This window comes from Rhinoraja longicauda, chromosome 6 (genome assembly GCF_053455715.1).
Source record: "Rhinoraja longicauda isolate Sanriku21f chromosome 6, sRhiLon1.1, whole genome shotgun sequence".
Lineage (NCBI taxonomy): Eukaryota > Metazoa > Chordata > Chondrichthyes > Rajiformes > Arhynchobatidae > Rhinoraja > Rhinoraja longicauda.
This window is the reverse complement of record NC_135958.1, coordinates 45,800,863-45,817,655: the sequence shown is the minus strand read 5'-3', so window position 1 is coordinate 45,817,655 and position 16,793 is coordinate 45,800,863. Positions and strand designations below refer to the sequence as shown.

At 44.5% G+C, this 16,793-nt stretch overlaps 1 protein-coding gene across 2 annotated transcripts in view; it reads right to left on the bottom strand.

Annotated features, from left to right (window-relative positions):
• LOC144594443 (putative uncharacterized protein MYH16) overlaps positions 1-16,084 on the bottom strand; it is a 180,583-nt gene extending 164,499 nt beyond the window's left edge. For both annotated transcript variants that reach the window (XM_078400924.1, XM_078400925.1), the window contains exon 1: positions 15,989-16,084. The gene's annotated coding sequence lies outside the window, so the exon portion shown is untranslated. The remainder of the gene's footprint in view (positions 1-15,988) is intronic.
• Between the last annotated feature and the right edge of the window lie 709 nt (positions 16,085-16,793).

The following is a 16,793-nucleotide window of genomic DNA, read 5'->3' as shown; positions in this document are numbered from 1 at the left end:
GTAAGGGGACGGTTACCTTCACCTTAGACGTGGGCGGCAGGAGTGAGCTCGTCTCGGTGTCCAGGCTTAAACCTGCACACTTGGATCCGGACCAACCAGTCCTGGTCGGCCAACCGCCTAGGAGAGGCCGGCCTCCAACAGTCCCGATCAGTCCAGAACCCCCCGCTCAGGCTGTGCCAACAAGCACGGAATCCCAGGCTCCTGTGGTTCAGGCTGCTCCTCTCCTTACTCGTTCTGGTCGCGAAATCCGGCTCCCTACTAGGTTCCGTACCTCGGGTTCTGGGGGGGGTCATGTAGTGACCATAGAGAGTGGTCCTGGTCGTCGAACCCTCAGATTGGCCGGAAAGGTCACGTGTGGGCGCGACCGTAGGGATTGGTCCAGAGAGCGACATCGCTGATTGGACAGCGATGTCATGTGCGCTTTTGGCGCCCGAAAAGAGTAGTTCAGAGAAGTCTTCGAAGAAGACAGTGAGTTTTTGATGGTTGTCCGTTACCTTGTTGTTTAACCTTTGTATTCGAATATTGCTGTCGCAATAAACTTCTTCTACAACGAACAAGTTTCGGACTCGCCATAGGTTCCTACTTAATTTGGCATTGTATGAACAAATCCTTTCTTTAAATTATTATTACGAATCACAAGGACTTAACATCTGTCGATATAAAAGGTGAACTGTCCACGATTACCTGCTTATTTTCTTGCTCAGCCCTAACTGGATCTTGAAAGTCTGATGTTTGAACGTCAGTACAAGGATACAAAATACAAAGCTGTGTCATTGATCATTCAATCGATGAATCCAGTCAACCATTCCTTACAGGGGTTTGACCAAAGTACAGCTCCATACACCTGTTACCACCTGGCACCATTTACAAGCAGTTTATCAAGAACTTGGCTGCCTTTTTTATTGTCTACAAATGGAGTAAAATGCTTTATATCTTCCGGAGACTTGGAAATCAGGATTTGAATACATCGCGCTTTCAAAGTTAAGAGGTTCCTAAAGTCCTGGAATTCTTGAAAGACCCCACTGCCACTTATATATGCCACGGCTAAATTCTAGGATATTATTTGGCTTGAATGTTATGCAAATCTTCTGTCCCAAATTATTCATGTACAGAGGGTAAATTCTCACTGCAGTTATGGAGATGGGTGGGGAGAGGGAAGGGTGAAACTCAGCAAACATTTCAATTCTAATCCGCTCCAATCTCACCCCCTCTGAATGCACACTCCAATGTTCACTTCACAAAAATGCCAAGATTGTTATTAAACGCTTGGTTTACTCATCCCTCCCACCCACACCACCCACTCCCCAGGTACTTTCCCCTGTAAGCGCAGGACAAGCAGCAGCTGCCTCTACACCTCCCCCCTCGACTCCATCCAGGGACTCCAGCAATCCTTCCAGGTGAGGCAGAGGTTCACGTGCACTGCAAAGTCAACTCAACTTGCAACCCAATGCTGCGAACATTGAATTCTCCAATTGCAGGTACCTCCCCCCCCCCCCACCCCCCCCCCCCCCCCCCCCACTCCCATCCCCTGAACCCTGGCTGACTTTGCACTGGTTTCTTCTCTCCCCTTCCACCCCATCTCCACCTGCATCTTCTGCTACACAATTCCCAACTTTTCCATCCCCGAGTTTTACAATTCGCAACTCTACGTCCTTTTGGGTTCGCATCTACGTTTTCATCTCTGGCCTTCGTCCAACAATCTGCCTATCACAACAAACCCTCACCTGTGTTCACCTATTACCAGCCATGCATTGTTCTGCCTCTCCTCTCTCCCAACCATATTTCCCATATCGCCTGCAATCAGTCTGTAGAAGAGTCCCGACCTGAAACAATAGACAATAGGTGCAGGAGTAGGCCATTTGGCCCTTCGAGGCAGCACTACCATTCAATGTGATCATGGCTGATCATTCTGAATCAGTACCCCGTTCCTGCCTTCTCCCCATACCCCCTGACTCCGCTATTCTTAAGAGCTCTATCTAGCTCTCTCTTGAATGCATTCAGAGAATTGGCCTCCACTGCCTTCTGAGGCAGTGAATTCCACAGATTTACAACTCTCTGACTGAAAAGGTTTTTCCTCATCTCCGTTCTAAATGGCCTACCCCTTATTCTTAAACTGTGGCCCCTTGTTCTGGACTCCCCCAACATTGGGAACATGTTTCCTGCCTCTAACGTGTCCAACCCCTGGCTGACTTCAGGCACTTGGGGACCGTTGCCAGAGATAGAGACAGATTGAAGATATTTGTGAATACCTCAGCAAGCTGTTCAGCACAGCCCTTCAGTACCCATCCTGGGGGAGAGCTCCGTCCGGGCCTGCGGCCTTGCGTGGGTTGATCCTCTGCAGCGCGCGCTGTACATCATGTGTACTCAGTGTGAGCACCTGATCGTCCTCCTACAGATGACGATTGAAGTTCCCCCGCTGGGGCGATCAAACCTCCTGTGGCTTGGAGTTCCCGAAGTCGGTCACTGACCAGAGACCACGAGCTCCACGATGTTACAGTCCCGCAGGCTCCCACGGTGGAGCTCCAGCAAAGGCCGCCAACTCCTCGATGTTAGGCCGCAGTGCGGACAGAGAAACGATATGGAAAAACGTTGCATCTCCGTCGAGGTAAGAGATTAGAAAAAGTTTCCCCCAACCCCACCCCACATAAAACAAGCCAAAGAACATTAAAAACACACATTTAACACATACAAACAAACAACAAAAGGAAGGGACAGACAGACAGACAGTTGGTGAGGCTTTCACTAACTAGACTTTTACCTCTTTTATAATATTCTCCCTCTGAGAAACAATATTCACCATGAGACTGGGAAATGTCAATGCTTCCCACATCTTGGGAACCATGTGTGGCAAAGGTAGACTTCAATGATGAGATTCACCAGTGCCCAACCAAGGCATAAAAGTCAACTTCAGTGGCAAAGTAGATAGATCCCACTGGAACTTTCCCTTAAATATCTTATTCAAGTGGCCATTATTCCTGTCTAAGCCTTGAATATTGTCAACACACAATGGTTCCTTGTAGGTAGAAGGAGGGTGGTGCAGGAAAGAGAGAGGGGGGTAAGGCAGAAAGGGGCGATGGGGAAGGAGGGCAGAGTTATCTAAATTAGAGAATTCAATGTTCATCGATTTGGGTTGTAAGCTAGCCAAGTGGAATGAAGCATTGCTCCTCCATTTTACCACTCTGGCAACAGAGGAGACCCTGGACACAAAGGTCAGTATGGGAATGGGAATGGGAAGGGGTGTTAAAATGGTTAGCATCTGAAGATAGAGCTCTGTGGAAACTGGAGGGGATGGGATGACCAGTCTGCCGGTGGGACCATGTTAAAGGTGGTGGAAAGGACAGAGGGTGATATATTGGATGTGGCGACTGGTGAGGTGAAAGGTGAGGACCAGGAGAATTCTATCCTTGTTATGCCTGAGGGAGGAGAACGCAGAGAAGACACAGGTGAAGATGGGGGCTTTTAGGTCTGTCTTGGAGTTGGAGGAGGTAGGTGAGGTACTTTACATCTGTATTCACCTGAGGAGAAGGGTTTCGAGGACAATAAGATCAGTGTGGAGAATACAAATATCCAAGGGCAGTGTGAGATTGAGAAGGAGGTGGTGCTGAAGATTTTGAAGAGCACTAAGGTGGATAAGTGCCAGGTTATTGAGGGAGGCGAGAGAGGAGATTGTAGAGATTTTGATGGGGTTTTTGTTTCTTCTCTAACCACTGGCCAGGTCCCAGAGGCCAAGATTGTTCATTTGTCTGAGGGGGAAAGTGAAGAGAGTCCAGGGAACGATAACCTGGACTCTGTACAGAGGTTCGAGGAATACGATGGGAACACAGAGTGCTACAGAGCTTGCACAAATATTCCAAAATCTCTATTTCCTCACTGCTATTTTCAACTTTAGTTGATTGAATAATAGACCATGAGTTAATCCTCCGAGAAGTCCCCTCTTTTTAAGGTCGCAGTTTATCTGAGGTGATTTTGAGACCTTTTACCTGGGCTAGAATTGCTAGCTGTTTCCAAAATTGGTTGGCACCTTTTTTGCTTTTCTGATTATTTTACGATCTGGCTCCTGATCTGTGGAATCTCCTGTTTTTTCCTCTGTTTTCCCGTGAATGTTTTACCATTCACGATAAAATTTCCCAAACCTTTGATCTCTTCACAAACCATTATATATATCTTTAACATATTCAGTTTCTCAAATGATTATTTTAATTCTTGCAATTAATCATATACCAAATCGTACTGAGTGGTTTGTAGTGTAGATAATGCACATTAATATGTAGGAAGGAACTGCAGATGCTCGTTTAACTCGAAGATAGACACAAAATGTTGGAGTAACTCAGCGGGACAGGCAGCATCTCTGGAGAGAAGGAATGGGTAATGTTTCAAGTCGTGACCCTTCTTCAGACTGATGTCAGGGGAGTGGGCGGTACATAGATAAGGAATTGTGAGGTGTGAAAACAGGACAAAGGGAATGTTGATCAAGGAATATGTAGAATAGATCATTGTTAGTTGGAAGAAGGTAACAACAAAGCAAACAGAGATAAAATGTAGTCGGAGACAGTAAGACTGGTTGGAGAACTGGGAAGGGGAGGGGAAGGAGAGAGAGGGAAAGTAAGGGTTACTTGAAGTTAGAGAAGACAATATTCATACCGCTGGGGTGTATGCTGACCAAGCAAAATATGAGGTGCTGTTCCTCCAATTTGCGCTGGGCCTCACTGTGACAATGGAGGAAGCCTAGGACAGAAAGGTCAGTGTGGGAATGGGAGGGGGAGTTAAAGTGTTGAGCCACCGGGAGATCAGGTAGGTTTAGGCGGACTGAGCGGAGGTGTTCAGCGAAACGATCGCCGAGCCTGCGCTTGGTCTCGCCGATATACAGGAGTCCACACATGGAACAGCAGATACAGTAGATGAGGTTGAAGGAGGTGCAAGTGAACCTCTGCCTCACCTGAAAAGACATTTATGTGGTCTCCTTACATTTCCCCTTCATTAAATGCTATTCATCAGTAGATCTTCCAGTAACCATCCAGAAAGGATAACCATCCCGAACGCTAACTGGTCTGGTCTGTTCATAAATAGTGTAGGAACCTTTGAGTACCTCCACCAATTATAATCTGCCTTCATTCATTACATTGTTTATAAAATCAATTGATTGGGTATTTGCACAGAGTCTCTTGCCCAGATTAGGGGAATTGAGGACCAGAGGACATAGATTTAAGGTGAAGGGGAAAAGTTTTAATAGGAATCTGAGGGGTAACTTTTTCACACAAAGGGTGTTGGGTGTATGGACAAGCTGCCAGAGGAGGTAGTTGAGGCAGGGACTATTCCAACATTTAAGAAACAGTTAGACAGGTACATGGATAGGACAGGTTTGGAAGGATATGGGCCAAATGCAGGTAGTTAGGACTAGTGTAGCTGGGGCATGTTGGCCGGAGTGGGCAAGTTGGGCCGAAAGGCCTGTTTCCATGCTGTATCACATGGTGATAATTGTTGAGCTCAAGAACATTTCTTTATTTCTATTACAAATCCAATTGTCCAATACATTTAAAGTGAAGTCTTGCAAAATCACGTGTGTGTTAAATCCTTGTGCACCAACTTTCGAGGTACTCTATAAATGTTACAAGTCCACATATTTAAACAGTCTCAAGGGTTCAAAGAACTGAGTGTGTAAAAAAAGTACTTTGACATAATGTTAAGTTCTAAATAGAACAGCATTTTTAAAAAACATTTCAGAACTTCATTATTTTGAGCAATATTTAAGTTTGGGTGAAACTCATGCCAGTTCAATTAAACTTCTCTTTTGTGTTCTTGACAGTGTAGAATAAACCTTACTAAAAACCACATGAAAATGCAATTATTCATTGAAAAATATGTCATGTATTGAACACAGATGTATTGATTTTAAACAGTAACAGATGTTGGAGCAAGTCCATTCTCTTTTGTATTATAAAGGAGACAGTTTAGACTTGGAGCTGAGATGCTTATTCAAAACCTATAAAGAATTTAGAATGAGACACTTTTTACTCTACAGATGGATCTTCTCTGCATTTACTTTTGTTGGAAATGTTGGCAAATGTATGGTGCAAATGTTATTTAATAAGAGTTTATGAAGAGTGATGGTCGGGCTAGGGGAGAGAATGCAGACAAGGATATGGTGGAGTTGGGAGGGATCATCACGAACATTCTCATTGCCTACTCCAGAGGCAGCAGCTTTGGTGACTGGTTACATGCTGACCTGACACTGATGGACAATATCAGAGTTTCTTAAGTTATACATGGGTCCCAATTAAAATGAAAATGATAAGAATATCATTCAGCTGAGCCCATTGTTGTTTGTCTTCCACATCAATGATTTGGATGAGAATGCATATGACACGATTAGCAAATTTCCAGATTACTCAAAAATGGGTGGTATTATAGACAGTGAAGATGGTTGTCAAAAATTGGAGTCGGAGCTTAATCGGTTGGGCAGGTGGGCTGAAGAATATCTGATGGAATTTAATACAGAGAAATGTGAGGTGTTGCATTTTTTGAAGTCTGACATTGGCAGGACCTACACAGTGAATGGTAAGGCTCTGGGGAGTGTTGTAGAGCAGAGGGATCTAGGAGTGCAGGTACATAGTTTGTAAAGTAGCGTCACAGGTAAATAGGGTGGTCAAAAGGGATTTTGGCACATTGGCCTTCATCAGTCAGGGTATTGAGTATAGTTGTTGGGAGGTCATGTTGCAGTTGTGTAGGACATTGGTGAGGCCGCATTTAGAATATTATGTTCAGTTCAGGGCACCATATCATAGGAAAGATGACAAGCTGGAAAGCCCTTTTTCCGGGGTCACGTCCGTGCCCGGGTGGTACTAGCGAAGGACTACCCGCTGTTCATGGGATCTCTGGGACTGCTGAGCACGTGGGCCATGGAAAGCCTCCTTAATAAGGATGGTGATATAGTTGTTTAAGAGTGTATTTAACATTTAAGAATGTTTTTTTAGATAATTGGGTGATTTTGTATTATGGTGATGGGTTTGTTTGGTATTGTTTTGTATTGGATATATTATTCTTAGAATAATTGATTAAATTTATTTTTGTTAAAAAATATTGACAGCTACATTTTGGCTCATGATGTAGATGGGATGGCCTAGGCTGTAAAGTGTTTTGGGGTATCATGATACAGTCTGAAAGATGTTACGTAGATGCAACGCTCCTTCTGCTATCCTTGTCTACACCAATATGTTTACACAACAATGGAATTCTCATTCTTATTTTATTTATTTATTTTTCAACATCTTGATCTGTGATCTGTTCCGGATTTGAGTGCTGCTGTCAAGGTCATCAATAACTGCCCTTCAGCAGTTGATGGTCATCCATCTGGGATGGAGTGGCTCATTCAGCTATACTCTGGTCAACCAAGTCTGGAGTTGCATGCAGGCCTAATCAGGTAAGGATGACCAATATATGACCAAAGAGCCCGGGGTTCGATCCCGACTACGGGTTCTGTCTGTACAGAGTTTGTGCGTTCTCACGGTGACCTGCGTGGGTTTTCTCCGACATCTTCAGTTTCCTCCCACAATCCAAAGACGTACAGGTTTGTAGGTTAATTGGCTTGGTAAATTTAAAAACTGTCCCTCGTGTGTGTAGGATAGTGTTAATGTGCGGGGATCGCTGGTCAGTGCAGACCCAGTGGGCCGAAAATATAGAAAAATAGGTGCAGGAGTAGGCCATTCGGCCCTTCGAAAGTGCCTGTATCCACACTGTACTTCTCAAAACTAAACTAAACTAAAAATATCCCCCTGAGGATGGAAATTAAGTTATTGGCACCTAAAATGATAATCTAATAAATTATGTGGTCATCATTTCTACTTATGTGCTAGATTTCAAATAATGTACTGAATTTTCTGGAGGAAAGGTCTTGACAAGATGGGTGAATTATATAATTGTAACTGAAATTAAGCGAAGAATAGACATTGTCATGCATGAAAAAGCTGTGTCGTGGTTGATGTAAATGGATTCATTAATGACTGAGTTGGCAGAAATTATGCTCATATCATGATTCAGAAATAGATATTGTCCATCACCGAAATTAGCATTTGGGAAGGATGATAATGTGTGCATCTAAGGTATGCAGCTGAACGTAGAGTGGACGTACAAAGATGTTAATGCAGAATTATCTGATTTCTTAGATTAGCACTTGAATCTAGTTTAATTTTACGAGATCGTTCTGTTAACCATAAGCGCATTTGATGAATTGATGCTCTGTTGGCCTCAAATCTTCTCCTAATGGCTACATGCCCACATCTCAAAGCTGCATGTAATTTGGCAAAATTAGTAACAGTATAACTTGCATTAAACAACTCCTCTAATGACTTCAAGATCTTTCCAAACACTTTACAATGAAGGAAATATTCGTCAAGTCGATGCTGGTACATGGAAATCATGCTCGCAGTAACATCACAGGCACGTAACTCAGACAACACACAAACCATCAGTAATTGTGAACTGTAATCACTGTTGTAACAAAGGATACACAATGGACAATTTGTCGCCAGCAAAGCCACAAACAGCAATGTGTTTATGACCAGAACATATTTTCTTTAAAATACGTTAGATGCACAACTAGTACTCCCAAGATCATTAAAGAGGATTGCAATTCTTAAGAGTCATAAAGTCATAGATTGATACAGTGCGGAAACAGGCCCTTCGGCCCAACTTGCCCACGCCGGCCAACAATGTCCCATCTGCCCTAGTCCCACATCTGCGCGTTGTCCATAACCCTCCAAACCTGTCCTATCCATGTACCTGTCCAACTGTTTCTTAAACGATGGGATAGTCCCAGCCTCAACTACCTTCTCTGGCAGCTTGTTCTATACACCCACCAGATTACCCCTCAGATTCCTATTAAATCTTTTCCCCTTCACCTTGAACCTATGTCCTCTGGTCCTCGATTCCCCTACTCTGGGTAAAAGACTGTGCATCCACCTGATCTATTCCTCTCATGATTTTGTACACCTCTATAAGATCACCCGTCATCCTCCTACGCTCCATGGAATAGAGACCCAGCCTACTTAACCTCTCCCTGTAGCTAACACCATAAACCTAACATTTTAACATGGTGAATTTCTTATCTTATCATTCTTATCTTAAAATCACATGGCAATGTTTCTATCTCAATCCAAAGGAACATACATAGACCCATATTAACATCTCACCAGGAAGACAGTTGGCAAGATACTCATCCTGGAGTCTGAAGAAGGGTTCCCATCCAAAAAGTCACAGATTCCTTTTCTCCAGAGATGCTACCTGACCCGCTGAGTTACTCCAGCATTTTGTGTCTACCTTTGGCAAGGCACTCATCCTGGGTTGATGATATTAGTGACCAATGTGTAGTTCTCTGCCTCCACAATCACTCCATTATTGATGCATAGCATTGTTAGAGGCGCAGTACAACATGTGTGTTCAGCACTTCTGACTGGGTCTAAGTGTCAACGCAAGTATCCCAGCCAATGCAACCCTCTCCCACTTCTGTAATGGATGACTAAAGTAGATTTGAACTCAACTCTCCGGAATGTTGTTTGAACCTGTAACTTTCCACCAAATCATAGTATAGCACAGGAAGAGGCCCTTCTGCTCACAATGCCCAGTTAAGATAATCTCCTCTGCCTGCATGTAATCCTTGCCCATAAATTCTCCTTGTGCCCATTTAAAAACCTCTTAAATGCCAGGAATCATGTCTGCTTCCATCACTACACTGACAGCATGTTCCAGACACTCACCGTCCTCTATATAAAACACTTTATTACCCTTGCAAAGTAACATTACGAGCTACTCTGCAGTATTCTGGGGCCTTGCCTGTGGTGAGAGAAGATAGAAAGTTGGCATTCAGCAGAATAAAAGACTGAAAGCTTGTCAAATGCATGTCAAGGTTAAGACTTGAATTGAATTGCTTGATAAGTTTCTCTATTTGGGAGCTTTGCATTTCAGTGAACTAGGCTCCCCCTGTTCCACATGTACCACATTAAAAACAAATCTAAACATTTCTGTTTTGCAATAAGACTTCCAAGAAGCTAAAACTCAAATGATATTACCTTCCAACACTTGATTTCACTTGGATGGCACACAATTAAATTACCAGATGGATCACTAATCATTGTTCATTACCCATACGTTTACAATAGATCAAGGCTCTTAATCAACCAGGCAAGCAAATATCATTGAAGAGCAGGAAGGAATGATGTATCAATGATCTATCAGTCTGAAGAAGGGTCCTGACCTGAAATGTCACCTATCCATTTTCTTCAGAGATGCTGCCTAAACTGCCAAGTTACTCTAGCATTTTGTGTCTATCTTTGGAATGATGTATCATTAGCTATCAAGAATACAGAACCACATGTCATTGTTATATGAACGTGTAATGGAGTACAAAGAAATGATCAACGTTTTCAAAAAAGTCAAATGAAATTATATTAGTCAATGCTATTCGTCTAATTTTGCTATCTCGTTCACACCACAGACTTCCCTTCCCCACCTTCTCCTCTTAATTTGCTATTGCCAGATTGGTTTTTGCCTCTTTAGCTCTTGGCATTCCATTTCTCCAATGCCATCTTTTTTCCCATTCACCTCGTTTTATCTCTCTCCTTGTTTTCCATTCCTTTCCCTGTCGCTCCCCTCATTATTAGCATGAGTTTCCTCTTCCCCTGGTGTCCTTTAATAACACTTTGTTCTTGCATTTCTCCTCTGCTTCTCTGGAACAGATCTCCCTTTCCCCTGTTGACTGTTACCAATTGGATTTCCCCAATGCCCTCAATCTCACCTTTAAACATGCCTTATTTCCCTATCTCATGCACCATAAAACTCTTTCTGCATTGTCCTATCATACCCTTGGCCCTCACTGTCATTCACAATATGTTTCCTTGACTACTCCTGCATATTATCCCTTCCCTGTAATCCTATCCGTGCAATAAAACTATAATTCCTGACAACTTCATTTAGTAATATTATTCTGACATGGTTCCGAAAATATGTATCCGCAGTCTTGGATCTAGTCCTGCATTATTTAATTATAGTCATGGGGATATACAGCATGGAAAAGGTCCTTTCAGCCCACCAAGTCCATGCCAACCATCAACCATGCATTTCCACTAATCCTGCATAATTTATTAAAGGGTTTGATCCTGACAACAAGTGCTTGTCCGTACAGTGTTTATACGTTCTCCCCATGGCCTGTGTGGGTTTTCTCCCACACTCCAAAATGTACAAGTTTGTAAGTTAATTGGCTTGGTATAAATGTAAAATTGTCCCTAGTATGTGTAGGATAGTGTTAGTGTGTGGGGATCGTTGGTTGGTGGGAACTCGGTGGGCCGAAGGGCCTGTCTCTGCGCTGTATTTCTAAACTAAACTAAACTAAACTAAACTCTGTTCACATTCCCATTGTTTCCCCTCAAATCTACCATTCACCTACACAGAGGAGCAACGAACAGTGACCAATTAAGGTGTAGAATCAAGGAACTGCAGATGCTGGTTAATATACAAGAGGACATAATGGATAGGTGACATTTCAGGTCAACAGAGAGAATATATAACTTCCATGCAGAAAACATCCGCGGTCAGGATAGAAGCCGGGTCTCTGGTGCTACCAGGCAGCAGCTCGACTTGCTTTCTTATAAAATATACAGCATGGAAACAGGCACTTTGCATTCCAACCACAGGGCCTTCCTCTTCAAGCTGACGGCTTGCTTGTTCTTATGTCTGCCCACTGCAGTATCCCCAGCCACTACCTTACCCCATCTCCAACTAATCCTAGTCCTTGCTTCTCAAAACAACCCTAAACATTAACAAATAAATTACTTACTCACTCTATTGATTTCATTGCCTTTGTCAATATAATGTGCACCTGATCTTTCGGCTCTTCATTCAGGTTGCATTCCTCGTTTTTCCAAACAATTTAGCAGTCTGCACATTCTTGGCTTTCGTCAGTCAGATCCACACTCACAATTCCCATTAAAGCAATCTTTACTGTGCTGGTTTACATTAATCAGCTCTCCAGTCTCTCAGCCCCCATTAATCACTTCCCCTCTCAGAGAACCAATGAATCAGCCGTCTCACATGCTATCAGTACGCACTCAACCCGAGTTTGGGCACACACCACGGAGATCATAAACCTTTACACAACATCGAAGAGAAGCAGCCTTCGTGTCCAGCCTGGCCAAACATGGTGCTGTTCAGCTCATTCCACTTCCCAGCCATTGGTCTCCATCATTAACTTAGCAAAGAATCTAGAAATAAGTCTTACAGAATCCCGTGTAGGAAAGAACTGCAGATGCTGGTTTACACCAAAGATAGAAGCAAAATGCTGGAGTAACTCAGCGGGACAGGCGGCATCTTCTGAGGAAAGGTCTCGACCCAAAATGTCACCCATTCCTTCTATCCAGAGATGCTGCCTGTCCCATTGAGTTACTCCATCATTTTGTGTCTATCTTCCAGAATCTGTTTGTATACAGCTCTTCAGTAGTAAAATACAAATATAAATCTCCTGCTTTTTTTTCCACTAAGCTAACATTTTATCTAATCTTCCCCTTCCTTCAGGTCCCAAGGACTTCAGTTTGCCCGATCAACCTACTAGGTGTGACCGCCAAAGACTTTCCCCAAATCCATGGAGATCATATCAAACTCACTTGTTACTTCCTCAAAAAACATACAGATACAGATACAGATACAGAGCCTTTATTTGTCATTCGGTACCGAGGTACTGAACAAAATTACGTTACCAGCAGTCACACAAAAGAAGAAACACAAGACACATAACCCCAACACAAACACCCATCACAGTGACTCCAAACACCCACTCACTGTGATGGAGGCAACACAACTTCCGCTCCCTTCCCCACGCCCAAGTCCCCGTGGCCGAGCCGCACCGGGCGCTGAAACATCCCACGGCCGAGCCGAGTGATGGAAGGCCCCGCGGCCGAGCCGCACCAGCGATGTAAAGTCCCGTGGCCGAGCCGCACCGGGCGATGTTAGGTCCCGCGACCGAGCCGCGCCAGGCGATGGAAGGCCTCGCCGCACCAGCAATGTAAAGTCCCGCGGCCGAGCCGCACCGGGCGATGTTAGGTCCCGCGACCGAGCCGCGCCGGGCGATGTTAGGTCCCGCGGCCGAGCCGCACCTGGCGCTGAACCGTCCCGCGGCCGAACCGGGCGATGGAAGGCCCCGCGGCCGAGCTGCACCGGGCACTGTTAAGTCCAGCGGCCGAGCCACACCGGGCGATGGAAGGCCCCGCGTTTTTTTTCCCAGCGCAAACGGAGATACGACCCGGAAAGAGTCGCATCTCCGTTGAGGAAGAGATTTTTAAAGGTTTCCCCCACCCCCCCACCACCCCCCACATATACACAGCTAAAGATAGACTATTTCATACATCTAACACTAACAAATGGACAAGAAAAGAAGAAAGACAAATAGATTGCCGGCGAGCCACAGCTGCAGGGCAGCACCGCCACTTCCGGATCAAGCTAGTCAAATATATGTTTTAAAAGTATGTGTAAATGTTCTCTGGTTTGTTTTATGGGGGGGGGGGGGGAGGTGGAAGGGGGTCAGGGGAAATCTTTTTTCAATCTCTTCCCTTGCTGGAGATGCAAGTTTTTTCTGGATCGTATCTCAGGTCGCTCTGCGGCCTAACATCATGTAGCTGGTGGCCTTGCTCGAGACTGACTTTGAGCCCCACCGCGGGGCCATGGACTTACCATCGGAGACTGCGATCCCTTGCCTGGGATCGACACCTGCGGATTTCAACATCGGGGAGCTTGCAGTCTTGGGTAGAGGCTGATGTCGGGAAAGTCCAAAGTCGCAGGAGGTTCGACCAGCCCCGACCCGGGGTCTGATCGCCCGGCACGGGGGAGCTAAGATTCCCTCCCCAATGCAGGAACTTGATCGCCCCGACATGGAGGGCCCGACCACTGGCTTAGGTAGCCAAGATCGTCCCGTCAACGGAAGGCTCAAGGCCCCCGACAAAGAACAAAGAAGGGAAGAAGATTGAACTTTGTTTTCGACTTCCATCACAGTGAGGAATGTTGAGGAGTCACTGTGGTGCATGTTTATATTAAAACGTAATTTGTGTGTTTTGTTGCTTTTTATTGGTATGGCAGTATGGCAAATCAATTCCTTGTATGGTGCAAAACATACTTGGCTAATGAGCATGAGTACAGACCTAATGAACAGATACGTGATAAGGGAACAGCATTTAGTGCAAAGGTGAAGCCAGTAAAGTCTGATCAAAGATAGAGTGAGCCGTCACCAACCAGGCAGATAATACTGTGGTTCAGCACTGCTCTCTAGTTGTGGTAGGACGATTCAGTTGTCTGATAACAACTGGGAAGACACTGTCCCAGAATCTGGAGGTGTGCGTTTTATGTTCCAGGAGCATTCATGCACATCTGCTCGGGTTAAATCAGTCCGATTTATTTTGCCACGTCATTTCAATTATTCTGCAATATTCTTACCGTCACAACTTCCACACTAAACTTCACTAGTCATCTAGGCTTCCAACATTATCTCTCACCCAATGTAATATCTACAGTACAGGATGTTTTGTTAACAGGTGATGCATAGTTTGGCAGGGCGCGTGGCCTAGTTTTGGGTATGTTGAGGTAGTAGAGCAGTGCAAGAGGGACGACTGAAAACCACTGGAGATGAGGAACGTCAGGAAATGTTGGTGCTTTTACCCTTTAAAATCGCGGTGATTTACTCAGAATGTATCAATGAAAACAGTTTTTAACAGAGGGATTAATAAGTTGGTGCGGCACTGTTGCGCACTGGTAGAGTTGCTGCCTTACAGCACCTACAGCACCAGAGACCCAGGGCGGCACGGTGGCACAGTGGTAGAGTTGCTGCCTTACAGCACTTACAGCACCAGAGACCCTAGTTCCATCCTGACTATGGGTGCTTGGCTGTACGGAGTTTGTACGTTCTCCCCTTGACCTGCGTGGGTTTTCTCAGAGAACTTCAGTTTCCTCCCACACTCCAAAGGCGTACAGGTTTGTAGGTTAATTGGCTTGGTATATATATATAAATTGTTCCTAGTGTAGGATAGTGTTAATGTGGTCGGTGTGGACTCGGTGGGCCGAAGGGCCTGTTTCCACGCTGTATCTCTAAACTAAACTAAATGGAGTACACCTCCTCAACTTGACCCACACTGAAATAAATGTCCCAATCAATGCCAGGTCACTTCAAACATGCAGCAGTTGACAACATTTCATCAACATCCCTGCAACCAGTCTCATTTCCCTTTACATTGACAAAATACTTGACAGAAGGCTGACTTCTTGCAATAATCCAGGTTAGCAAGGAACGCTACACTGATACTAATAACTCACCAAGAACACAGAAGAAAGTTGCTATAAATTTGAATGAAGACAGATTTCCATTCGAGACTGTATTATCTTGCACTGTGGTGCAGACTTCCTGACTGCAGTGATATGATGGTGTGTAATCTGAATATGGCTGAGCTGAAGCTGAATGTGCCTGAAATTAATGTTATCCAGGTCACTGCCATTAAACAATAGTCTGCAGTCACTGCAAGGAACTAAGAGGTATCACAGATGCCCTTCACTTTATTTACTGAAAGGTTTTCCTTTTTAAAAGAGGTTTGATTCATCACCAACCAGACCTGAATCTGATCTAATCTTAAATCTAAAATGCTTTTCAGTGCATCAAATGTACTGATCTGCTGCTAAATGTACATCACATCAGTTTAAAAGCATATTTGTTCAATTACCAAAGTAGGCTGTGCATATGCAAAGGTAATATAAAGGTCTAAATATGGATACCGACCCAAAACATCATCTATCCATGTTCTCCAGAGATGCTGTCTGATCCACTGGGTTACTCCAGCACTTTGGGTCCTTTTGTGTAAACCAGCATCTGCAATTCCTTGTTTCATTCTTAAAAAGGTGAATCTCTGAGTTTAATTAATCCAAAGGGTTCATCAGATCTCGTCAGCATGGGAATGCCCAAACAGCTCACCTGGATCTGCTCCTCCAGTTGTTGCTTATCCTTCAGGAGATTGGTTATTGTGTCATTTCGCTGGACTAACTCATCAGTAAGTGCCCACAGTTTCTGCTCTGAACTCTGAAAATAATAACAAGTATCAGATTAGGAATGAACACCAAATGTCTTGTGTTTTAACCAGACTAGGTCGTGTGAACAGTAATGTACTTTTGGTTGAGCCAAACGCATAATACACAATGCAAGATTTTACTGTTGAAGAAATGAAATAGACCTGGGATTTCTGGCAGACAACCTTGGGGTGAAGGGGCAGAGGTAGACAGAGAGAGTCAGACAGACTGACAGAGGGAGGACAAAACATCAGTGCTGAGAGAGGATATTCTTCAGGAATGAACATGGGGATAATGAAAGGCTGAAGTGTGTTTACTTCAATGCAAGGAGTATTGTAGGCAAAGCTGATGAACTTAGAGGCTGGATCAGTGCTTGGATCGATGATGTTGTGGTCATTACATACTTGGTTGCAAGAGGGACATGACCAGCAGCTCAATGTGCCTGGGTTTCGATGTTTCACATGAGATAGAGAGGGGGGTAAAAGAGGTGGAGGAGTTGCTTTGCTAATCGGGGAGAATGTCCCGGAGGTACTCAGAGAGAGGATGTACTGGAAGGCACGTCTACTGAGGCATCAGGGGTTGAGCTGAAAAATAAGCAAGTGGCAATTACTCTAATGGGATTATATTATAGCAACCTGCCTCCCGGCCAGGGCGGCTGCCATTGATGGAGTGGGAGCACGTGGCCGCTGGCTGGGTGAGGTCACGTGGGGCGC